The sequence below is a fragment of the Mustela nivalis genome, assembly GCF_964662115.1.
Source record: "Mustela nivalis genome assembly, chromosome: 4".
NCBI classification, from domain to species: Eukaryota; Metazoa; Chordata; class Mammalia; order Carnivora; family Mustelidae; genus Mustela; species Mustela nivalis.
Window position 1 is genome coordinate 19920331 of NC_139023.1, and position 26526 is coordinate 19946856.

General features: G+C 36.0%; 1 long non-coding RNA gene across 1 annotated transcript; it reads left to right on the plus strand.

Moving 5' to 3' along the window:
* Positions 1-13385: 13385 nt before the first annotated feature.
* LOC309862966 lies at positions 13386-21954 on the plus strand. Its single transcript, XR_014310817.1, has 4 exons — positions 13386-13463; positions 14798-14905; positions 18058-18101; positions 21788-21954. It is a non-coding gene; the product is annotated as an uncharacterized lncRNA (long non-coding RNA).
* The last annotated feature ends 4572 nt before the right edge of the window (positions 21955-26526 follow it).

Below are 26526 nucleotides of genomic sequence, written 5' to 3' on the forward strand. Positions count from 1 at the left end.
TTCTTTCTTCCTTTTTGAACCTCTTTTTATCCCCTCTCTCCCCCATCACATTTTGGGATCTCTTCTGATTTGGTTAAAGCATAGATTCCTGGGGTGGTTGACACCCTTTTAGTATTTTTTTTTTTTTGAGACCCTTTTATTATTTTACTTGCTTCTTCATATACTCTTATCTGGACAAAATGACAAGACAGAAAAATTCACCACAAAAAAAAGTAAAAGAGGCAGTACCAAAGGCTAGGGACCTAATCAATACAGACATTGGTAATATGTCAGATCTAGAGTTCAGAATGACAATTCTCAAGATTCTAGCCGGGCTCGAAAAAGGCATGGAAGATATTAGAGAAACCCTCTCGAGAGATATAAAAGCCCTTTCTGGAGAAATAAAAGAACTAAAATCTAACCAAGTTGAAATCAAAAAAGCTATTAATGAGGTGCAATCTAAAATGGAGGCTCTCTCTGCTAGGATAAATGAGGCAGAAGAAAGAATTAGTGATATAGAAGACCAAATGACAGAGAATAAAGAAGCTGAGCAAAAGAGGGACAAACAGCTACTGGACCACGAGGGGAGAATTCGAGAGATAAGTGACACCATAAGACAAAACAACATTAGAATAATTGGGATTCCAGAAGAAGAAGAAAGAGAGAGGGGAGCAGAAGGTATACTGGAGAGAATTATTGGGGAGAATTTCCCCAATATGGCAAAGGGAACGAGCATCAAAATTCAGGAAGTTCAGAGAACACCCCTCAAAATCAATAAGAATAGGCCCACACCCCGTCACCTAATAGTAAAATTTACAAGTCTTAGTGACAAAGAGAAAATCCTGAAAGCAGCTCGGGAAAAGAAGTCTGTAACATACAATGGTAAAAATATTAGATTGGCCGCTGACTTATCCACAGAGACCTGGCAGGCCAGAAAGAGCTGGCATGATATTTTCAGAGCACTAAACGAGAAAAACATGCAGCCAAGAATACTATATCCAGCTAGGCTATCATTGAAAATAGAAGGAGAGATTAAAAGCTTCCAGGACAAACAAAATCTGAAAGAATTTGCAAACAGCAAACCAGCTCTACAGGAAATTTTGAAAGGGGTCCTCTAAGCAAAGAGAGAGCCTACAAGTGGTAGATCAGAAAGGAACAGAGACCATATACAGTAACAGTCACCTTACAGGCAATACAATGGCACTAAATTCATATCTCTCAATAGTTACCCTGAATGTTAATGGGCTAAATGCCCCTGTCAAAAGACACAGGGTATCATAATGGATAAAAAAACAAAACCCATCTATATGTTGCCTTCAAGAAACTAATTTTAAGCCCAAAAACACCTCCAGATTTAAAGTGAGGGGGTGGAAAAGAATTTACCATGCTAATGGACATCAGAAGAAAGCAGGAGTGGCAATCCTTATGTCAGATCAATTAGATTTTAAGCCAAAGACTATAATAAGAGATGAGGAAGGACACTATATCATACTCAAAGGGTCTGTCCAACAAGAAGATCTAACAATTTTAAATATCTATGCCCCCAACGTGGGAGCAGCCAACTATATCAACCAATTAATAACAAAATCAGGGACGCCTGGGTGGCTCAGTTGGTTAAACGGCTGCCTTCGACTCAGGTCATGATCCCAGCGTCCTGGGATCGAGTCCCACATCGGGTTCCTTGCTTGGCGGGGAGCCTGCTTCTCCCTCTGCCTCTGCCTGCCACTCTGTCTGCCTGTGCTTGCTCTCGCTTCTCTCTCTATGACAAATAAATAAATAAAATCTTTAAAAAAATAATAATAATAAAAATAAAAAAAAAACAAATTTTCTTAAAAAAAAATAACAAAATCAAAGAAGCACATCAACAATAATACAATAATAGTAGGGGACTTTAACACTCCCCTCACTAAAACGGACAGATCATCCAAGCAAAAGATCAGCAAGGAAATAAAGGCCTTAAACGACACACTGGACCAGATGGACATCACAGATATATTCAGAACATTTCATCCCAAAGCAACAGAATACACATTCTTCTCTAGTGTACATGGAACATTCTCCAGAATAGATCACATCCTCGGTCCTAAATCAGGACTCAACCAGTATCAAAGATTGGGATCATTCCTTGCATATTTTCAGACCACAGTGCTCTAAAGCTAGAACTCAACCACAAAAGGAAGATTGGAAAGAACCCAAACACATGGAGACTAAACAGCATCCTTCTAAAGAATAAATGGGTCAACTGGGAAATTAAAGAAGAATTGAAAAAAGTCATGGAAACAAATGATAATGAAAATACAACGGTTCAAAATCTGTGGGACACAACAAAGGCAGTCCTTCGAGGAAAATATATAGCAGTACAAGCCTTTCTCAAGAAACAAGAAAGGTCTCAGGTACACAGCCTAACCCTACACCTAAAGGAGCTGGAGAAAGAACAAGATAGAAACCCTAAACCCAGCAAGAGAAGAGAATTCATAATGATCAGAGCAGAAATCAATGAAATAGAAACCAAAAAAGCAATAGAACAAATCAATGAAACTAGGAGCTGGTTCTTTGAAAGAATTAATAAAATTGATAAACCCCTGGCCCAACTTATCAAAAAGAAAAGAGAAAGAACCCAAATAAATAAAATCATGAACAAAAGAGGAGAGATCACAACTAACACCAACGAAATATAAACTATTATAAGAACATACTATGAACAATTCTACGCCAACAAATTTGACAATCTGGAAGTAATGGATGCATTCCTAGAAACATATATACTACTACAACTGAATCAGGAAGAAATAGAAAGCCTGACAGACCCATAACCAGTAAGAAGATTGAAACAGTCATTAAAAGTCTCCAAACAAACAAAAGCCCAGGGCCAGATGGCTTCCCGGGGGAGTTCTACCAAACATTTAAATAACTAATTCCTATTCTCCTGAATCTGTTCCAAAAAATAGAAATGGAAGGAAAACTTCCAAACTCATTTTATGAGGCCAGTATCACCTTGATCCCCAAACCAGACAAAAAAGAGAGCTATAGACCAATATCCTTGATGACACCAGATGCGAAAATTCTCACCAAAATACTAGCCAATAGGATTCAACAGTACATTAAAAGGATTATTCACCACGACCAAGTGGGATTTTTTCCAGGGCTACAAGGTTGGTTCAACATCCGCAAATCAGTCAATGTGATACAACACATCAATAAAAGAAAGAACAAGAACCATATGATACTCTCAATAGATGCTGAAAAAGCATTTGACAAAGTACAGCATCCCTTCCTGATCAAAACTCTTCAAAGTGTAGGGATAGAGGGCACATACCTCAATATCATCAAACCATCTATGAAAAACCCACCGCAAATATCATTCTCAATGGAGAAACACTGAAAGCTTTTCCGCTAAGGTCAGGAACACAGCAGGGATGTCCATTTTCACCACTGCTATTCAACATAGTACTAGAGGTCCTAGCCTCAGCAATCAGACAACAAAAGGAAATTAAAGGCATCCAAATCGGCAAAGAAGAAGTCAAATTATCATTCTTTGCAGATGATATGATACTATACGTGGAAAACCCAAAAGACTCCACTCCAAAACTGCTAGAACTTGTACAGGAATTCAGTAAAGTGTCAGGATATAAAATCAATGCACAGAAATCAGTTGCATTTTTCTATACCAACAGCAAGACAGAAGAAAGAGAAATTAAGGAGTCAATTCCATTTACAATTGCACCCCAAACCATAAGATACCTAGGAATAAGCCTAACCAAAGAGGCACAGAATCTATACTCAGAAAACTATAAAGTACTCATGAAAGAAATTGAGGAAGACACAAAGAAATGGAAAAATGTTCCATGCTCCTGGATTGGAAGAATAAATATTGTGAAAATGTCTATGCTACCTAAAGCAATCTACACATTTAATGCAATTCCTAACAAAGTACCATCCATCTTTTTCAAAGAAATGGAACAAATAATCCTAAAATTTATATGGAACCACAAAAGACCTCGAATAGCCAAAGGGATATTGAAAAAGAAAGCCAACGTTGGTGGCATCACAATTCCAGACTTCAAGCTCTATTACAAAGCTGTCATTATCAAGACAGCATGGTACTGGCACAAAAACAGACACATAGATCAATGGAACAGAATAGAGAACCCAGAAATAGACCCTCAACTCTATGGTCAACTAATCCTTGAGAAAGCAGGAAAGAATGTCCAATGGAGAAAAGACAGCCTCTTCAATAAATGGTGCTGGGAAAATTGGACAGCCACATGCAGAAAAATGAAATTGGACCATTTCCTTACACCACACACAAAAATAGACTCAAAATGGATGAAGGACCTCAATGTGAGAAAGGAATCTCTTGAGGAGAACACAGGCAGCAACCTCCTCAACCTCAGCCGCAGCAACATCTTCCTAGGAACAACGCCAAAGGCAAGGGAAGCAAGGGCAAAAATGAACTATTGGCATTTCATCAAGATCAAAAGCTTTTGCACAGCAAAGGAAACAGTTAACAAAATCAAAAGACAACTGACAGAATGGGAGAAGATATTTGCAAACGACATATCAGATAAAGGACTAGTGTCCAGAATCTATAAAGAACTTAGCAAACTCAACACCCAAAGAACAAATAATCCAATCAAGAAATGAGCAGAGGACATGAACAGATATTTCTGCAAAGAAGACATCCAGATGGCCAACAGACACATGAAAAAGTGCTCCATATCACTCGGCATCAGGGAAATACAAATCAAAACCACAATGAGATATCACCTCACACCAGTCAGAATGGCTAACATCAACAAGTCAGGAAATGACAGATGCTGGCGCAAGTCAGTAAATGACAGATGCTGGCGAGGATGTGGAGAAAGGGGAACCCTCCTACACTGTTGGTGGGAATGCAAGCTGGTGCAGCCACTCTGGAAAACAGCATGGAGGTTCCTCAAAATGTTGAAAATAGAACTGCCCTATGACCCAGCAATTGCACTATTGGGTATTTACCCTAAAGATACAAACGTAGTGATCCAAAGGGGCACGTGCACCCGAATGTTTATAGCAGCAATGTCCACAATAGCTAAACTATGGAAAGAACCTAGATGTCCATCAACAGATGAATGGATCAAGAAGATGTGGTATATATACACAATCAATACTATGCCATCAAAAGAAATGAAATCTTGCCATTTGCGACAACATGGATGGAACTAGAGCGTATCATGCTTAGAGAAATAAGTCAAGCAGAGAAAGACAACTCTCATATGATCTCCCTGATATGAGGAAGTGGTGATGCAACATGGGGGCTTAAGTGGCTAGAAGAAGAATCAATGAATCAAGATGGAATTGGGAGGGAGACAAACCATGAGTGACTCTTAATCTCACAAAACAAACTGAGGATTGCTGGTGGGAGGGGGGTTGGGAGAAGGGGATGGGATTATGGACATTGGGGAGGGTTTGTGCTTTGGTGAGTGCTGTGAAGAGTGTAAACCTGGTGATTCACAGACCTGTACCCCTGGGGATAAAAATATATGTTTATAAAAAATAAAAAATTTAAAGAAAAATAAAAAAGAAATTGGGAATCCAGAATGGTTAACTGACTGAATTGGGGTTTAAGAGAGCAATGAAACTATCACCATTGGAGAATGAAAAACTGGTAAAACAAATACAGATAAGAACACACTTATTTCATGACAGCATACCATTGCTGGGGTATGATACCTTTGCTATAAACCACCAGGGAAGGAATGGTTTAAAACAGCACTATCAAGTCTCTTTTATGGAAATTAATGTGTTGATAGGTATGCATAGAGACTCTAATGTGATCGAGACATTTTGGTGTATTCAAATTAATCTGTATATCCCCAAACTTCTAAATTCCATGAGATTCTTCTGACAGCAGAGGCTGCCTCTTCACAAATGCAGTGAAGTAATTCATGCCCTGAAAAACTTGTAATGACATCATTTGCACTATTTACATTGACAATCTCTTCATGCCCCATTCTCTCATCTTTCCCTAATTACCTCTAGATTTATAACTATATTAAATTGTAGCTTGCATGGAAAATTGTATGCAATTTGAACTCAAAAGGAGAAGACTTACATACCAAAATAATTACCAGATCTAAATTAATTTATGTCAGTGTAAATCTTGAGCCTGTGTGTGGAAGTAGATTCAGAATGCTCTATGAGAGAGGAGTTTTATATTTAACTGAAATTGGCTTCATCAGTAAGGGCATACCAATTCTTTATCAAAGGTGCCAACTCCCAGTTGTTTGACCAACATCTGGATTCAATGTTGGTCAATGTTAAATTCAGTTGAGTTGGTGGAAATTGTCTGGTATAATGTTGGGAAATTGTTTGTTATAATGTCCTGAAGGTCACACATGGATTTTTGGTTCATATAATCTGATTGGTAAAAGGTGAGAAGCAGAGCAGATCCTCTTGTAATAGTGCCAATACCCTGGCAGGCACACTAATGGCATTTACTGGCTGAAGAGTCCTTATCTTGAGATACTTTTAGCAGGATGTAGCTGATGTATTTAGGATCATTTAAGTTAGCACCTGGAATCTATTAATCTTGGAAATCTTTCAGGAATGGCTCCATGAAAAAGTCACTTAAACTTTGTAACTGTTGGGAGTACAAATTGAAGTCATTTCATAACCAAAATAGCTTCTTTTAGAATAACACACATCACAAAGGGACCTCCCATGTTACATCAGGGCCAAGGAGCATCCTAACGTGAAAAGCAAGATCTAAAGAGGGGTTTTGGTAATCCAGATTTCTTCAGCTTTCCTCTGGTTTTCACCATTACCTGCAACCTTAAAAGAATTACCACCATTTGATACAGGATAAGACCGTTGATTTTCATTTGGTACTCTGGTACTTCATATTACCTCCACACCATTGGCCCATACTGGGATCTGTGAGTAACAACCACTTGGAGGGGAGTCTGGAAGATGTAGTTTGAATTCTGAATGGCCTGATAGTTCACTAAAACATAGAGGATTCACTAATAAGGAAGAAGAGAAGCCTATATATTGAGGGAGTTCACTGTCTCCAACACAGAAGATAGAGAGAGGGAAATCAAAGATATTTTTAGGGGCTTCTGAAGAAGGATAATCATGCTAGATCAGAGTGACTTGTTAGACTGATGACTTTTGGATGGTAGATGGACTCTGAGCCTAAATTTGAGTGTCTTGGCTGTGATCTCCCTTCTTCCTTTGTTCTCTTCTTCCTTGGTTTTCTTCAGTCACCATCAGGGCATTGCTTCCATATAACTAAGACTTTGTTCATTGGCCACAATTGATATACCTCTGTGTGTAGCACTTTAGCCATTTGTTTTCAGTCATATTTCTGAAAACTGAAAGGTAGTTTTGAATAAAAATTTATCTCTGTGGAATCCAAAATAACAAAACAAATGAATAAATAAAATAATACAAAACAAACTCTTAGAGAGAAAATGCTATTGGTTACCAGACGGGAAAGGCACTGCGGGGCGGTGGGCAAAGATGGATAAGGGAGGCCCACAATATAGTGATGGATAATAACTGGGCTTGAGGCGATGACTTTGTAGTATTATACAGATACAGAATTTTAAAGCCGTCCACCTAAAACTTCTATTAAAAAAAGAAATTCTCGGGGCGCCTGGGTGGCTCAGTGGGTTAAGCCTCTGCCTTCGGCTCAGGTCATGATCCCAGGGGCCTGGAATTGAGTCCCGCATTGGGCTCTCTGCTCAGCAGGGAGCCTGCTTCTCCTCATCTCTCTCTCTGTCTGTCTCTCTGCCTATTTGTGATCTCTCTCTCTCTGTCAAATAAATAAATAAAATCTTAAAAAAAGAAAGAAAGAAAGAAAGAAATTCTCATTATGCCCTGAATGGCTTTTGGTTTTGCTAATACAGATTTTCAACAATTTCGACTCCTATTATATAATGTCTACTTTTAATACAAGTTAGGTTTCAGAAAAAGTTTATTCAAATTCTTTATTTTCACCATAGCTTTTAGTGTACCTTAAGGTAGTTTGGTTATATTTTAAGCTCCATTTATAAATTTGATTCAATGAAAGAGAAAATAATGCATGACAAAGCTCTCTAAAGTGTTGATATAAATCTCTGTGTAAGAACATTTGGTAAGCATGCTTATAATACTAATTTATCCATTTATTAAAACTTATCTTTTAAGGGCCTTTATATTTTCTATCAAGCCAAAATGAAGAACCTTTTATAATTGTCAAATTTTCCTTGTCACATTACATTTGTCATAAAACTTCTGTGTCAAATCCCAAACCACACCAATCTTAAATTCTTAAACATCTAGAGAATGAATGAGGTGACTTACCAGGGTTTGTACAGGTGTGATAACAAAGCCTGGAGGAAATACATTTACCTAACAATACAAGAAAGAAACTAGACCCCAAGAAAAATGTCTTCAGGAACCAAACAAGGAACTGTATTAGGATATAAGATAATAAAATAAGTTTATAGTCAATTAAAAACAATCACTACGTGGTGTACATGAAACTAAAGTAACATTGTGTCAATTATACTTCAACTAAAAGAAAGAAAATAGAAGCCAACCTAAAGACATTAAAAACATATGAATAAACAATAGATACTGTCCACAAGCTACTAGTCTATAATCTTTAATCTCACCATCAAGATTTGGGTAAAGGAACGTGAGCCATTGTGTTCGCTTTAAGTAAAACATGGAATCACAGAGCAAATGGGGGAAGACGCTGTTTGACTAAGGTCTGCACTGGAACAGCGAGAAGGCCACAGCATCAGCAGACACTGCAGGCAGGCAGACCATGCTCAGACCCCACATCAATGCTTACAACATCAGGATCTGGCATCTTTCCTGGCAGAGATCCCTTTGGGTATTGTTAGAACACTGCGTGCTGGCAGTAAATTTGGTGGCACCTGTGGCCAAACAATTTCCTTTGTTGTTCATAGTATCAGAACTGATCATTGATGATGGTAATAGAAAAGATGAACATGCCTTTCTTTGTGTACACACTTTCCAAGACTTACATGTATTGACACTAAATTCTGTGACCTTAACGCTCTCACTCCAAATCACATATGGTACGTGTTGAGTTAAGATTCAAACTCAAAATCTGTGTTTCTAAACACTAAGCTATGCTGATGGACAGTGTATAATTAAGGAAACATGATAGAGATTTATAGAGAATTCCAGAAGGATTTGGAAATGTTAAGGTTTATCAGGAGTGAGGATTAGCATAGAGAGGAGGTGGCATCACCAGAAAAACCATGTGGGGTATTTGATGGGACCTTATTTTCACTCCTATTGTAGTTCTTGGCAAACCTAGAATTTATCTAATTTTTTATCTATTTATTTATCTACTTTGTTAATATTTTATCTAATCCATTTTGTCAAATGGATTTGCTTAAGTAACTCAGAGATGAAATGTATGCCTCTGAATGGGATCTTGGCCAAATTTCAATTATGAATTTCAGATATTTCCCTTTGTTTTTTGCAACATATCCATAGGAAAGACGTAAAAGGAGCGAGGTTAACATAGATACACTTTTCAACAGTTTGCAGTTTAAAATTCTCAAAAGTAAATACACTTTCTGAAAACTGAAACAATATTTATGTAAATAATATTGCATCTGGACACAGGTACAAATTTTTTTTTCACAGTGCTAGCAGATGACAATCAAGTCCATCAGATATTAGCTGCATGGGAATTATGTTATAATTGTAAAGAATCCCAGATTCCAGATTCTGTAATTAATCTGTTGTTTTAAAAATACTCAAATTTATAGACCACATGTTAGACTTATGCTGAAGTTTTAATTGCCCAATCACAAATATTAAACTGAGTTTCCATCCTCATTAAAAGCTTTCAAAGTCTCAGCTCCTAGAGAAGTGGTATTTAAACTTAAAAATCACAGATCTCTTACTAATTATTAACCACTACTCCCAGTATAAATGTTAAAGCAAATTGTAATTATAAGCAATTATCCTTACATGCTATACATTTTGTAAGCATAGTTAGAATCCTCAAAATATAGATCTTTAAAAAATAGAGAGGAGATAATTTTTTTATCTTGCTAATCACAAGAACTTCAGAGCACTCTTAAATCAGAAAATGAACTACAGACAGTAGTTTTTAATGAATAAAGAGTTTTTAATGAATAAAAATATTCATTCTTAAATATAATGGATATAAATCCCTATTTTTGATAATCTGATTTTTTAATATTTTTTATAAACATAAAATATATTCTTATCTCCAGGGGTACAGGTTTGTGAATCACCAGGTTTACACACTTCACAGCACTCACCTTAGCACATATACCCTCCCCAATGTCCATAACCCCACCCCCCTCTCCCAAACCCCCTCCCCCCAGCAACCCTCAGTTTGTTTTGTGAGATAAAGATACAAACGTAGTGATCCAAAGGGGCACGTGTTTATACCAGCAATGTCTACAATAGCCAAACTATGGAAAGAACCTAGATAATTTGATTTTTTTTGTCCCGAATGTTGTCAACCTCTTACCAAATATGATAAAAGCATCATGCTTTATCTCATGGTACAGCAGATAAAGAGCTTTGATTATGTGTTAATTATCATATTTGTTTTGTAGTTGTTGTTATTTATGATTTTGAATCATTGGTCCTTTTTTTTAATATTTATTTATTTATTTACTTATTTATTTGACAGAGATCACAAGTAGGCAAAGAGGCAGGCAGAGAGGAGGAAGCAGGCTCCCTGCTGAGCAGAGAACCCCTTGCCAGGGCTCCATTCCAGAATCCTGGGATTATGACCTGAGCCAAAGGCAGATGCTTCAACCCACTGAGCCACCCAGGTACCCCTGGTGCTATTTTTAATAGGCTGTTTCTTTACATGAATGTTTTAAGGTCATCATCCAGTTTTGAGACTTACTCAGTTCAAATGAGCTCATAGAATCCATAAATCATGTTATCCTGCTATCTGTACACTGCACTTATTCAGAATACATTGAAAAAGAAGAAACTACTAAGAGTGCTATTTTCACCTACTGCCTCTGGAACTTCACTCTTTCTCAGGGGTACCTATTAGGTACCTTACATATGACCTTCTGATGTACAACAGCGAGAAGGTGTCAGTCTTGACACCTTTCGTTTAATATATTATATTATATATATAATAATGTAATAATATTATATATAATAAGTATATTACATATAATATATTATATTACATATTGAAACAGCTAAGTTTTAATATTAAACTTAATAAAGCATAGATCTGTTTATATTTTTAAATTAAAACTTGTATTAAAGTATGCATTTCTCATTTTAGATAACTGCTATTTAGATCATTAGAGTGCAATACTTTTTAGTTATCAGTAATGCACACCAGAAAGACAATAAAAAGTAAACATTTTATATTTTAAATATCACTTTGAATTATGTTGAAACAGTATTTTCAGTAAGCTATGTGGTCCAATCACTCTGAGCAGTTTTTTCAAGTCTTCTGCCTAAATAAAAAACAAATAATTAACAACATATATTGTGCTTTTAAATTTTTGGAAGTCAGACATTAAGTATCAACAGAGTGTAAAAAAGATTTATGAAAGCAGTGTCCTTTCTAATCATATTTTTATTATAAATTTTATATACTTTGAAACAAATAGGTTTTACATGTTACTTTTATAGCATTCAATTCCCACTCTCCATGTTTAATGTAAGATATATAATGGAGGGTTTCGTTTGTTGTTTTTTAAACCAAGAGTCAAGTAGCTAACATATTCATTAAATATTGTCCGCTTGCCTACTATGAAAAACACAACTTGTTTTGAGAGGTAATGTAAATCAGTAAATCAGTAAAACTGATGTAAATCAGTCAAACTATCCATGGCAGTTTTTTTTTTCTTTTTATCTTTTGACTCTCTTCAGCCATTTTTCGCACCTCATAACCCCTGCCTCTGGTACCCACCAATCTATTCTCTGTATCCACGCATGGTGTTGTTGTTATTTTATTTGTTGTTTTAGGTACTATTAGAGAGATTATATGATATTGGTCTTTTTCTGTCTAACTTATTTCACTTAGCATAATGTCCTCGAGGTCCCTCCATATTCTTGCAAATGACAAATTTCATTGTTTATATGGCTAACAATATTTCATTGCATGTGTGTGTGTATCTGCAATTTCCTTACCCATTCATCCATCGATGGGCACTTAGGTTGTGTCCATTTCTTGGCTATTACAAATAACGCTGCAATGAACATAAGAGTGCAGATAAATTTTTAACATGTGTTTTTGTTTTCTTTGGATAAATACCCACAAGTGGAATTGCTGGATCACATGGTAGTTCTATTGTTATTTATTTATTTATTTATAAAGATTTTATTTATTTATTTGACAGAGATCACAAGTAGGCAGAGAGGCAGGCAGAGAGAGAGAGGAGAAGCAGGCTCCCTGCTGAGCAGAGAGCCTGATGTGGGGTTCGATCCCAGGACTGTGGGATTATAACCTGAGCCAAAGGCAGAGGCTTTAACCCATTGAGCCACCCAGGCGCCCCTTATTTATTTTTTTTAAAGGAAATCTCATACTTGTTTCCTCAGCGGCTGCCCCAACTTACATTCCCATCAACAGTAAAAAAGGTTATCTTTTCTCCACATCTTCACCAACACTTGTTTCTTCTTGCTTATTCATTCTTATTTTTGTATTACTTATACTACGTATGAGGTAATAGCTCACTGTGGTTTTCGCTTGCATTTCCCAAATGTTTAGTAATGTTGAGGGTCTTTTCAATGTACCTGTTGGTCTTCTGTATTGCATCTTTGGAAAAATGTCAATTCTGACTTTCTACTCATTTTGTAATTGGATTGTGTTTTGCTGTTGAGTCATATGACTTGCTAATATATTTTGGCTACTAGTCCATTATCAGATACATGATTTGTAAATATTTTCTAACATTCTATACACTGCCCTGTTGTTGATGATTTCATTCACGATGTAGAGCTTTTTTAGTATGATGTAGTCTCACTTATTCTTGCTTTTGTTGATTTTGCTTTTGGTGCCAGATTCAAAAAAATAACCACAAACATGTATGTCAGTGAAAGACCAAAAGAAACCCCCTGGCTAGAAGTGCATTTTTATCCTGTTAACCAGCTAGTTTCACTTCTGTACAAACGTTTGCTTTTTCACGCGCGCGCTAACTGGCCGGTTCTGCTTCTGTAAGACTGCTTTGCTTGTTTCTCGCGGGGGCGCCCTGAACCAATCCGCTGGTGCCAGGTGTGCCTGAGCAAACTGTCAGCCAATTGTGGGGCTGAGCTGATTGGTTGACAGTTTGAACAGACATACTTGGCCAGCCCCACCCTACCCGAAACTTGTTTGTATCAGTCTATAAAAACCCTGTACCAACCCAGCTCTAGACCTCTCGGCGTTATAGGCAACGAGCGGCGCAGAGGTCCAGGTTTGAACCTGCAATAAACGACCCTTGCTGCTTGGCTTTGACTCACGTCTCTGGTGGTCTTTTAAGGTGGGAGTAATACTCTGGTGGCATTTCATCGGGGAGTTTACCACCTATGTTTTCTCCTAGAAATTTTATGGTTTCAGGTTTTATGATCAAGTCTTTAATCCAGTCTGAGTTAATTGTTGTGTTTGGAGTAAGATAGTGGTTGGATTTCATTCTTTTGCTATGGCTGTCCAATTTTACCAACACCATTTATTAAAGAGACTGTCCTTTACCCATTGTATATTTTTGACTCCTTGGTTATAAATTAATTGACCACATATGCATGGATTTGTTTCTGGGCTCTCCATTTAGTGCCAATGACCTACACGTCTATTTTTATACAAATACCATACTGTGTTGTTTTATTTTATTTTTAAGATTTATTTATGTTAGAGAGAATGCACAGTGGGGAGAGGAGCAGAGGGAGAGAATCTTTTGAGCAGATTCCCTGCTAAGCATGGAGCTTAATGCAGGGCTCAATCCCAGGACCCATGAGATCATGACCTGAGCCAAAGCCAAGAGTCAGATGCTTAACCATCTAAGTCACCCAGGCACCCCTACCTGCTTTGATTAGTATGACTTTATAATATAGTTTGAAATCAGAGAATGTGATGCCTCCAGTTTTGTTCTTCTTTTTCAAGATTGTTTTTGCTCTTTAGGGTGTTTTTGTGATTCTGTACAAATCTTAGGGTTTTTCTATTTCTTCTGAAAAATGTCATTATAATTTTGAAAGAAATTGTATTGAATCCATACAGTTTTGGGTAGTCTAAACACTTTAACAATGTTGATGGTAACAAATCATGACCATAAGATGTTTCCACTTATTTGTGTCTTCTTCAGTCTCTTTCATTAAAGTCTGTACTCTTCAATATACAGATTTTTCACCTCCTTTGTATAATTTATTTCTAGATATTTTATTTTTGATGCTATTGTAACAGGTAACTTCTTTATTTCTCTTTCTGATAGTTTGTTATTGGTGTATAGAAATTGATGGCGTGTCTGGGTGGCTCAGTTGGTTGAGTGTCCAACTTCTGATTTCAGGGCTGTGAGATAGAGCCCCAAGTTGTGCTCTGCACTCAGCAGGGAGTGTGCTGAAGATCGTCTCTCTCCCTCTCCCTGTCCCCGTCTCCCCACTTGCATACTCTCTTTCTCTAAAAAATAAATAAATAAATCTTTAAAAATGCAGTCATTTTTGTGTATTGATTTTATATTCTGCAACTTTACTGAATTCGTTTATTAATTTTAACAGCTTTTTATATAATCTTTAGGGTATCTATATAGAATATCATGTCTTCTGCAAATAGTAACAGTTTTATTTCTTCCTTTCCAATTTGAATGCCCTTAATTTATTTTACTAGCCTAATTGCTCTAGCTAGAACTTTCAATACTATGGTGAATAAAGATGTCAAAACTGGGCAACTTTGTCCTGTTCCTGATCTTCGAGGAAAACTTCCTGATTTTCACCAGTGAGTATAATGTTGGTTGTGAGTTTGTTACATATGGCCTTAATTATGTTCCCTCTATACTCAGTTTGTTAAGAGTTTTTATCATAAGTGAGTGTTGAATTTTTTAAGTGTTTATAATGTATCTACTGAGATGAGATGATTATTATTTTTATTCTTCATTTTGTTGCTCTGGGTGTATCACATTGACTGATTTGAAGATTCTGAAACATCCTTGCATCCCCAAAATAAAATGCACTTTATTATGTTTTACATTCCTTTTAATGTATGGTTGAATTTAGTTTGATAATATTTTGTTATGGATTTTTGCATCCATGTTCATCAGGGATATTGGTAAGTATTTTTTTTTCCCCCCTTGTGGTATCTTTATCTGGTTTTGGTATCAAGATAATGCTGGCTTAATAAAATAAGTTTAGAAGAATTCCTCACTCTTTTATTTTTTGTACCAGTTTGAAAGGAACAGTTTAAATATTTGGTAGAGTTCATCAGTTAAAACATCTGGTACTGGACTTTTGTTTATTGTGGGGTTTTTAAGTACTGATTCAATCCCTTTATTAATAATTAATCTCGGGGTGCCTGGGTGGCTCAGTGGGTTAAAACCTCTGCGTTCAGCTCAGGTCATGATCTCAGGGTCCTGGGATCTAGCCCACATTGGGCTCTCTGCTCAGTGGGGAGCCTGCTTCCCCCTCTCTCTGTGCCTGCCTCCTACTTGTGATCTCTGTTTATCAAATAAATAAATAAAATCTTTAAAAAAATTAATCTGCTCAGATTTTCTACATCATCATGATTTAGTCTTGGTAGGTTTTTATGTTTCTAGGAATTTATCCATTTTGATGGGTTGTCCAATTTGTTGCATGTGATTGTTCATAGCAATCTTTTATGATCCTTTGTATTTCTATATTTCTGGCATTAGTTTTATTTCCACTTTCATTCCAATTTTGAGTCCTCTTCCTTTTTATCTTGGTGATTCTACCTAATGACTTGCCAAAACAAACAAGCAAACAAAAAAATAGCTCTTAGCTTTATTAATCTTCTTTATTCTCATGCTTCTTTACTCTCATTGCTCTAATCTTTGTTACTTCTTTCCTTGTACAAACTTGAGGCTTCATTCGTTCTTTTTCTATTTCTTGAGGTGTAAAGTTGCATTGTTTTCTTGAGACTTTTGTGGTTTCTTGAAGTATGCATTTATTGTTATGTTTTAAAGTCTGTTTGGTTTGATATAAGTACCCCAGCTTTCTTTTGGTTTCCATTTGCATAGAATGTATCTTTCCATCTCTTCACTTTCCGTTTGTCTGTGAGTCTCCTGTAGGTAGTATGGAGATGTGGTGTGTGTGTGTGTGTGTGTGTGTTTTAAATCCATTCATCCACTGTATGTATTTTGGTTAGAGCATTTAGTCCTTTCACATTTAAAGTAATTATTAATAGTTATGTACTTACTGACATTTGATTAATTGTTTCTTGGCTGTTTTTGTAGTTCCTCATTTCTGTCTTTTCTACTTTTGTGATTTGATGACTTTCTTTAGTGATATATTTCTTTCTCTTTCTTTTGTGTATTTAGTGTTTTTTTTTCTTTCTTTCTTTCTATCTTTTTTTTTTTTTTTTTGTGGTTACCATGGGGCTAACAAATCATTTATATCTATATCAGTCTATTTAAAATTGATAATAACTGTTGGGTAGGGGGTTCTGGGAATGCAGGAGGAACAAGAGAAATGACCGCAGGGCCGCCATCTTCCAGTCCCTCCCCCACCCCCTTCCTTAACCCTAGACTCTCCCGCCAAAAGGGTGTACACCCAGGTCACGTCTCCATAGGTAACCCAATACCTATGGGTGGGGTGGGAAACAGGAGTATAAGGAGCCCTCACCCCATACCTCCGATCACCAAATATGGATGTGAGTCCATGCCCTGCCTTGGCCTGATTAAAGATCCCTGCCAACTCCTCCCAGTGTGACTTCCCCCATTCCCCTTTTTGGAGTGGAGGTACTTCGTGGGATTAAAGATCCCTGCAGACCTCTTCCCAGCGCAACTTTCCTGGCTCCCCTTCTCCGGAGCCCTGAAACTTCCCTGGAGAGTGCCTTTAATAAATCTTGCCTTGCGCCTACCTTGCCTGGTGTTGTGCTTACCTCGCCTGCAAAACCTTACAGTAACTAAATTTGTTAGCATTCTAAAGCTCAACATTTTTACTTTCACCCCTCACATGCACACATTTTATGTTTTTGATAACTTGTTTTACATCTTTTTATCTTGTATGTCCCTTAACTAATTATTATAATAGTGTTTTTTTTAAACTACTTTTGTCTTTTAACTTTATATTAACCTTATAAATGATTAATATACTACCTTTACTATACATTTACCTCACCAGGGAGGTTATTTTTTTCCTGTCTTCTTATTATCATTTAGCACCCTTTCTTTTCTTTTTCTAATAAAGTCCCTTTCACATTTCTTGTAAGGCCAGTATAGTGTTGATGAACTCCTTTAGCTTTTGCTTGTCTGGAAAAGTTTAGCCAACATCAATTCTAAATAATAACTTTGAAGATAGAGTATTCGTGGTTGGATATTTTTTCTTTGAACACTTTGAATATACTGTATCACTCCTTTGGTCTGCCAAGGATGAGTAGAAAAGTCTACTGATATTCTAATGAAGGTTCCATTGTATGTAATTAGTTGTTTTTCTTTTGTTGCTTTCAATATTCTTTCCTTGTCTTCAACTTGACATTGTGATTATAATGTGTGTTGGTAGGTTCTGTTTGGGTTTCTTATTATGAACTCTTGAGCTTTCTAAATCTGCATGTCGTTTCCTTTCCCTAGTTAGGAAAACTTTCAGCCATTATGTCTTCAAGCAAGATTTTCTCCCTTTCTTTTTGTCTTCTTCTTCTGGGACCCGCATAATGAACGTTAGTCCATTTGATTTTGTCCCACAAATCCCTTATGCTATGTTCACTTTTTTTTTTCCTTTTTGCTGTTTTCATTGGATGAATTCTGCCTTTTCTTCTAGTTGACTAATCTGATTCTTCTAGTCGGCTGTTGAATCTTTCTAGTTTGTTTTTTAGTTCAGTTATTGTATTCTTTAGCTCTGTGACTTCTATTTGGTACTTTCTTATTTTTTTAATCTCTTTGTTGAAGTTCTCACTATGTTCATTTACTCTCTTCCCAGGTCAGTGGGCATCTTAAGGGCTATAACTCTGAACCCTTTATCAGGTAAACTAAATATCTCTGTTTCATCAAGTTTTTTTTTCCCCCCCCCTGAAGTTTTGTCATATCCTTTCAATATTATAGTAAAAGAGTACCTAAAAGTATGAAAGTCATCTATAATGGTGATGAACTAATCTAAATTTTTTAAACACAAAATGAATTCTACTTGAATGGACTTCTGTTATTGAATATATTTACAGTATCCACATCTGATTTATATTTCCTGAATTCATCTGCATCTTCAAAGGTGGCACATTGTGAGCTATTTAACAATAAGGTTTTTGTTTCTTTGAAGGTATCACATTTTCAATTTTAAAAGCATCATGTTTAAAGTAGTTTTTATTTCAGTTTTATGGAGTAATGAAGGCACAGGGATTTTAAGGTGTCATTGATAAACTACTGAGACTCTTAACTAAATCACATTTTCCACTGGAACTTAAATGTAAATTCAAATAACAATTATTCTATGCAGTTTTCTGGGTCTACTAGTTCATAATAGTCATTGTATGGTAGTTAAAGATATCATAGTCATAGTACATTCCCACACATTCACTTGCCAATGCATTCATTTTCAAGCACTCTGTGCACAGTGATAAGAGGTGTTTCCTATCTCATATGCTAAGTGAGCTGCCCCTTTAGCAAAAGACTATGTTAGGGGAATTTGTTACAGGAGCTGAGTGCATCAAGATGTGAGTGGAGTGAAAATGGAGATGTGGATTCTATCAATGCCTAATGTCCAATTAAAATAGAGTTCCTTCAGAAGAAAGGAGTTGTTATGTATCATTGACATTAAGATAGTTGACCTATTTTTGGAGAGAAATAATAGGTTTTAAAAATGCTATAGGCCTTAAGACATTGGTTTAACTGTTGTTTTATCTGATCCACTGCTCATGTCTCTTCTAAGTTTATTTATAGAGGTAGGAGCTTACCTTGTACTCTTTCTCAAAGAAATGAACTTCTGTTTAGAAAAGCAAGGGAAGGACATTTCTCAGTGGTAATACAAGGTTACAGTCTTAGACAGTTTGAGTGAAAAGATCAGGGCATCTATATAACTAAAATATTATGGGCAGTATCCTGGAAAATATGTATTTAAGGCCTCCAATTCCAAAGGTTTTGAGCATGAGATTCTTTTTTTTTTTTTTTAAAGATTTTATTCATTTACTTGACAGACAGATATCACAAGTAGGCATAGAGGCCAGCAGAGAGAGAGGAGGAAGCAGGCTCCCTTTGGAGCAGAGAGCCCGATGTGGGGCTCGATCCCAGGACCCTGAGATCATGACCCGAGGTGAAGGCAGAGGCTTTAATCCACTGAGCGACCCAGGTGCCCCCAATTCCAAAGGTTTTGAAAGGCAGGTAGGAGAGGACTTAACATGAGGAAATGTTTCTACCAAGATATTTTTCTTAACAGGTGAAAATCTATTACTCATGGTCATCAGACTTCTGAATCACTTAGGATCTATTTATTTTCAAGAAATAGATACCTACTTAAAGTAGGCTAAATAAAAGAAGTTTACATTTTCACATATTAAATAGTCCACATATGGAAAGTTCTAGAGCCTATACAGCAGCTGAGCAAATTAGGCCTCTAGGTTCATTTTACTGATGCATTCATGGATTACTCCTTTGGGTTATCAAAAGTCTGTAGTAGCCTCTGAAGATTATTTCTTTATTATAATAACCTAAAAAGAAAAGGGCAAGGATATTTATCCTTATGTATCTGTTTTATTTGGAAGAAAATGTTTCCTGGAAGCTCCTTATGGTGCTTCCTTTTATAATTGATGACAGAAGTTGAGTCATATATTCTTAAGCTAATTATTTGTGCATTGGGATGGGGTTCCATAACATACTTATATTAAATAAGATTCATTCTGTGGGACAGGCATATGATCAAAGAGACAAGGACCAAGTGAGCATTTGTTAATGGGTAGCTAATCAACATGGTCTAGTCGATCATTTTATTTATTTATTTATTTATTATTTTAATCCCTGACTCTCATCCTGTATGCATTGGAAGTAACAAAAATTATTTCACAGGTTTCATTCATTGTTTCATTAGCACAAATTGAGTTTGTGTGTGGGGTGCTACAAATACAAAAATTGTTTTGAAACCAAGCTAGAAAGCTCATCTTACTCAGTCTAAGATGGCAAGGCAAGATTTGAAAAACAATAACAACAAAATGTTTCCTATATGAAGAGTCTAAATAGATATTGTCCATTTGAGGGTCAAGTGAGGAAGAAAAGCAAAATTAAAAAGGACACAACAACAAACAGCCAGTATTGCCTGTAAGAACTGTAAGTAGGTTCATGCTTCTGAAGAGTATAGCTCAAGGCTAGTGGTTGCTGGATTTAAGGTAGTATATTGCCTTTCTTAAAACGGACATTATAGAGTTATAAATTAATAAATTGTTATGAAGTGAATATTTTTGTCCCATCTAAAATTCCTGTGTTACAACCCTAACCCTCAATGTGATGTATTTAAAGATAGGATCTTTGGAGATAATTATATTTAGATGAGGTCTTGAGGTTAGAGTTCTCAAGATGAGATTATGCCCTAAAAGAAAAGATCAGAGATGTTGCCCATCCTCACCCATCTTTTCCTACTCTCCTTACCATATGAGGACACATTAAGACTGCCACCTGTGAGCCAGAAACAGAGCTTGAATCATGAATCAATGAGCCAAATGATCTTGGACTTCCCCACTACAGAACTGTGAGAAAGATATTTTTCTATGGTTTCTCACAGAACTGTGAGAAAGATATTTCTATTGTTTAAGCCACCCAGCGTATGGTATTTTGATATAACATCTGGAGCTCAAATATGAATATATAAAAACCTTGGAATACTTGAATAACCTACATAAACTTTAAAGAAATCAGAAGCACAGCAGAGAAGTCAATTAGCATCAATCTCAGAACAAAGTCATAGACAAGAAGCAGAGCACAGAAGTCAATTAACCTCAACAAATGCCTTAAGGACAGAAGAATGAAGGGAATCTAAATGCTTATTATGAAAAGGAAAACAAGCGGCTTATGTAAATATTTAAGAACCCATCATGGCAAAGAACTCTGAGATCACTGCACTTCAGCAGTATTCCAGAGAAAGAGACAGAGGCCATATCAGCCTCTAGGAAATTGCAGAGATGAAAAATAAGGAGACCACTTATACTTCTTCTGGTAGATATTATAGTGTGTTGGTTGTGCAGGGGGTGGAGTCACTGCTAAGAGATCTGCAAGGTGGTTACTTGTCTCAGAGGCAAGCTGAGTTTTGGTTAGAGCAATCAGCTTAGTGGCAGGTTCCAAGAAGCAGTGAAGGTTTGGGAAAATTTGCTAGGGAGCCAGATTAGGAACCAGTCTAGGGACAATATGGCTTTCTTTTTGAGAATTTTCTTTGGTGGCTATGCTGTAGATCAGGCTAATCTGAGTGGAAGCTCTTAGATTTTACAACCTCTCTCAATTCCAGGTAACTGTGGAATCTTACATACTTGCAAGAAAGACACGTAGAACAAGTAAAGTTTACATGTAGAACAAGTAAAGCTCTGGTAGCCTCTCTTTATTCAAATATTGGGTATTTCTAATTTACTAAAAGGGAATAAAATATATTAATGCTTACTAAAATGTATTTAAACAAGATTATCTTTTTTGAATACTTTCTAAGAAAGATGGGGAATAAACCAAATCCTTGTCTATTACAGAACCCCAGGATGAATTTGAAGCACTTACTACAGATGGATGTGGCAGCATTTGGACAACATGTGTACTGTATTTGGACAACATGCGTACTTCCTTAAATCCAGATTGAGTGGTATATGACCTGTGCAAACTGAGGCACATAAAATTTTTTCAAGAGGTTATTTGAATATGTATTGATTCCAAGTTAGGAGCACTCCAGAGTAAAGAGCTAAGGAAGCATTTTTTAAGAGAAGGAAGTAAACCATGAAACTATTTGACTCATTATAGTTTAAGCACTTGCTTTATTTTGGGAACCCTACTTGAATATTTGTAATTGGTTGCTCTTCAATTTCACATTCTTTTTTTTTTTTTTTTTTTTAAAGATTTTATTTATTTGACAGACAGGGATCACAAGTATGCAGAGAGGCTGGCAGAGAGAGAGGAGGAAGCAGGCTCTCTGCTCAGCAGAGAGCCCAATGCCATGCTATATAGGCCTGGATCCCAGGACCCTGAGATCATGACCAGAGCCTGGCAGAGGCTTTAACCCACTGAGCCACCCAGGCGCCCCCAATTTCACATTCTTGAATTCAAATGCATTGACTCTGGCTTAGATTTTGGTTTGCTTATATAAATTACCAAAACATTAGAAACACCTTACGCCAATGGCCCCTTTATTTAAATTACTTTAACAATACAATGCTATCAATAACAAAACCAGAAATTTTGCAATTTACTTGCAAATATTCACAATTGTAATGTGAGGATTCCATTATTCAATTCATTTTATACAGAGGATATATTGCAAAACTTTCAAGAACTTTATAATCCATAAATTAGTTTACTTACAGTGTGTTCCAAATATTTCATTTATAAATCACAAATTAATACCAAAACCGAAGCAGTTTCATTCAAATGTAGACTATATGTTGACACAAATGGTTTTTTATTGATTGTTATACATTTTTTTCAGATACACTTGATATTTACTTCGTACTCTACTTTTTTTTTAACTTTACCCATTTTTAAAAATGTGTTGTTTTATTTAACCCTTGATTTGAAGTTATATTTTAAAAATAATGGCATTAAATGCATTACATGTTGTAGGAAAGACCTTAGGGGCTGGAAGTCCATGGCCAAGAAAGAATTCTTGAAAAGTCTTTGATGCAAAAGGTGGTTTTATTAAAGCATGTTGACAAGACCCATGGGCAGAAAGAGCTGCCCTGCGGCTGTAAGGAGTGGCCCATTATATACTTTCAAGTTGAGAGAGCTTTAGGGATAGCCTAAGTCTCTAAGGAATTTGGAAGCAAAGTTTCCAGGACCTTGAGGGGACTAGCCATTGTTGGGAAAAGGTCATTTACTACTGTCTAATAAAACCCCAGTCATGAGCCCCTTCAGATATATATCAGAGGGTCACATGATTGGAGGATGATTGTAACATGTATCTTGTAGGGCAGAGACAAAGGAAGTTTCCAAAAGAATGTTTATATGTTAAAGTAGACTTACAGGATGGGGAGGGCAAGGGACAGTTAGGCTAGAATTAATTGTCTTTTGCCCTTAGCAGAGTGTCAACATCAAGGCAATGGAGTCCCTAGATGAATGTCACTCTGCCTGTTTCAAGGACTTGTCAATGGGCTGTAGGTAGTAAGGAAATTTAATAATTTCTCTTCTGCCTTTGTTTCCCACATCATTATGTAGTGAAGATAGATTATTGTAAACAATCACTTTGTAAAGTGCCTCTTAATATTTTTTAAAAAATTGTATTTTTCTAGCAGTTTTGTGTTCATAGCAAAATTGAGAAGAAGGTATTGATATTTCTTTAGCATTTCCTGTTTGCATTCCTGCATAGCTTCCCCCATTGTCAGTGACCCCCACCAGAACAGTACCATTGTCACAACTGATGAACCCACATTGACACATCATTACCATGCCAAGTCCATAATTTACATTATGGTTCATTCCTGGTGTTGTTATATTCTTTGGGTTTGGACAAATGTATAAGCACATGTATTCACTAATAGAATATGAGACTGAATGATTTCACTGCCCTAAAAACCTCTTAATTAACTCTTGTTTTACAAAAGAAGATATGTTCATGCCTTTTGTTCTTACTAGTGTAATTCCAATTTACTGTGTTTTTGCTCTCTGAATATAAAGCAATTTAGAAAACTACTATGCCCTTCCAGAGTTTAAAGACAAATTTGGAAGACTTGTTGTCTAGCTCACTATTTCTGAAAGTATTTCTTCTCCAACATAAGCAGGTAAGTCCTGAAGAGGGAACAGATGGTGGTAGGGGCATAAACAGGGTATAACTGATTTGCATGGGACTACCTGAGCACATCACACCTTTGACCCTGTCTTGGAGAACAGGAGAAAGGAGTTCCAGAAAGCATTTTCTGTTTCCTGTCACAGCATTATTAATCATCTTTCAAGTCCTATAAATTAACTTCAGCTGGTTTCAAAAAGATAGTCTTTATCTTGTAACGTAGGCCATGTAAATGTCTCTAGATCAAAATCAGGCTTATAATCACTCTGTAAAACTGTAAAGTCTGGGTCTTTCCTCTGAAGGCCCTTTTCACTTGTCAAGGTGATAGGTGACCTGATTAATTAAAGTTAGGTCTTTAGGGTAAAGGCTTCTGACTTTATTCATTGCTGTAAGTCTTGATTTAATGGCTGTCAACCTTCAAAATATCAGTTTTCTAGATCTATAAAATTATATAAGTTAAAGATATATCTGGCAAAATATTAAAGCTGGTGAAAATTATATGTGAGTGACTTATAATTAGATATATTTTGAAATGCAGAATAAGAATCTGATTATTAGTGTAAATATTTTTCTTCTGTCAGCTTCGGTTATGTCAAAAGAAGTTTTTGGATCTCAATACAAATTAAAATTAGAAACATGGAAAATGTCTTTTTTCAAACAAAGGGATAAATGTTTCTTTTTTTTTTTTTCTTCTAAGAAATGAAAACAATATAATGTTGCATCATGTTTTAACTGATGGGTCACAAAGATTCAAAAATGTTTAGAAAAAAAATTAAGTTTTAAAACTTTATGCACATTTTCAGGTTTTCTTCCAATATCTGAGGGTAAAAGTCATATTATGTTTATCTAATAATCCCTAAGAATGGAGGAATAAACAGATTTTTCTGACAGGATTTGTAGGGTTAGCTGAGTTTTGCAGGAGTTACACAACATGGAAGCCTCTTAAACTGTTTTGTTTTTACTATTTTTATAGAAGTGTTTGCAATAAAATAAAAGAGGCAGCTTCTGTTGAAGAAAACACATCATTATCAAGCTCTTTATCCATGATATCATTTGTTCATTGGTTTCTGCCAGTGTATTAGTTTCCTAGGTAAATATTTGGTACCTACTTTCTCTCTTCAGACTTTGTGTATTTATTATGTAGACATGAACAAGGCCTACCTGCAGAGTGCTACTGAACACTGCCTAAAGAAAGTGTGAGATTTTAATTATCATAATACTTCCTGAATTTTGACTTTTAAACAGAATTTAGTTAATAAGCTATTATATGTATCCATCACTGGTTCATGTCCCACAAAGCTAAAACACAGCTTTTCCAGACAGAATCCAGAACTATTTTGTTATAGCTGAAATAATCACCCTTTAAATTGCCAGTTAAATAGATTATTACGTCAGAAGAGATATGTGGTTGAGAAATGTATAAACAAATGTGTTGAGCTAACACAACCTGTAACTAAGGACTGAATCTTAAGTATCAGCTACATAGTCTCTGTCTTTCTTGCAGTCAGTTAATTCCCTGCGATTCTGCAGAACTGTGCTAGCTTCTTTTCCAGTGCATACATAGTGAACGACTGAATGAAAAAGATATGAACACATGAGTAAATAAATTAACATTAGTATAAAAAAAATTGAAACCTCAGGTCATGATCCCAGGGTCCTGGAATCGGGCTCCCTGCTCATGGAGAGTCTGCTTCTGCCTCTCCCTCTGCCCTTCCCATCTGCCTCTGCTTTCTGTCTGTCTCTCTCTCTCTCTCAAATAATTAACTAAAATCTTTTTTAAAAAATTGAAATCTAATTTATTGTAAATGACTATTCAAGTGTACAATAATATATTTGTAGTGATAATTTTTCAAAAAGGTTGCATAAGTAGTAAAATGTGTATGTATGCTTATTTTTTAATCCTAAATTGTGTGATGGAAAAGGAGCTAATATTTATTGAATGCCTTGTTAGGTTTCTTGGATGGAAAGTAGATAGATGTAATTAATCAACCTAAAAGCAGGGAGGAGGGAAGGAGGAATGGGAGTTTGTTAACTATAAGAATACTATTAATCAAATTTTATTAATTAAAGTTTGAATTTTAACCATAGAAACCTATCTAGCTTGTATAGTCAATAAACCTGGAAATCGGCTTCTTGACATACTTGCTTTGGACTTTTTAAAAAAGTGATTTCTAATATTTTGTGTATTAGAGTGAGAAGGCAGCATTCATTCCCTTATCTATTTCTTGTTAAATAATTGAAAACATGAATGTGTTTTTCCTTCTCTTTAAAGTGTCTGAATCGGAAATATACTGATTCTTAAAATTAGCCCAGAACTGATGTCTCAAATTAAGTTCTATTTAGTAAACTCCATAATTCTTATAATGAAGGATAATGCAATATTCCTTCACCCATTAGGTAAAATATTCTCATGGGCTTATATTCTGCCATTAAAGGGTTACATTAGAAGATCACTGGTGGGAAGCTCAGTGGATGCATGGGGGGCGGTAGATAGATGCT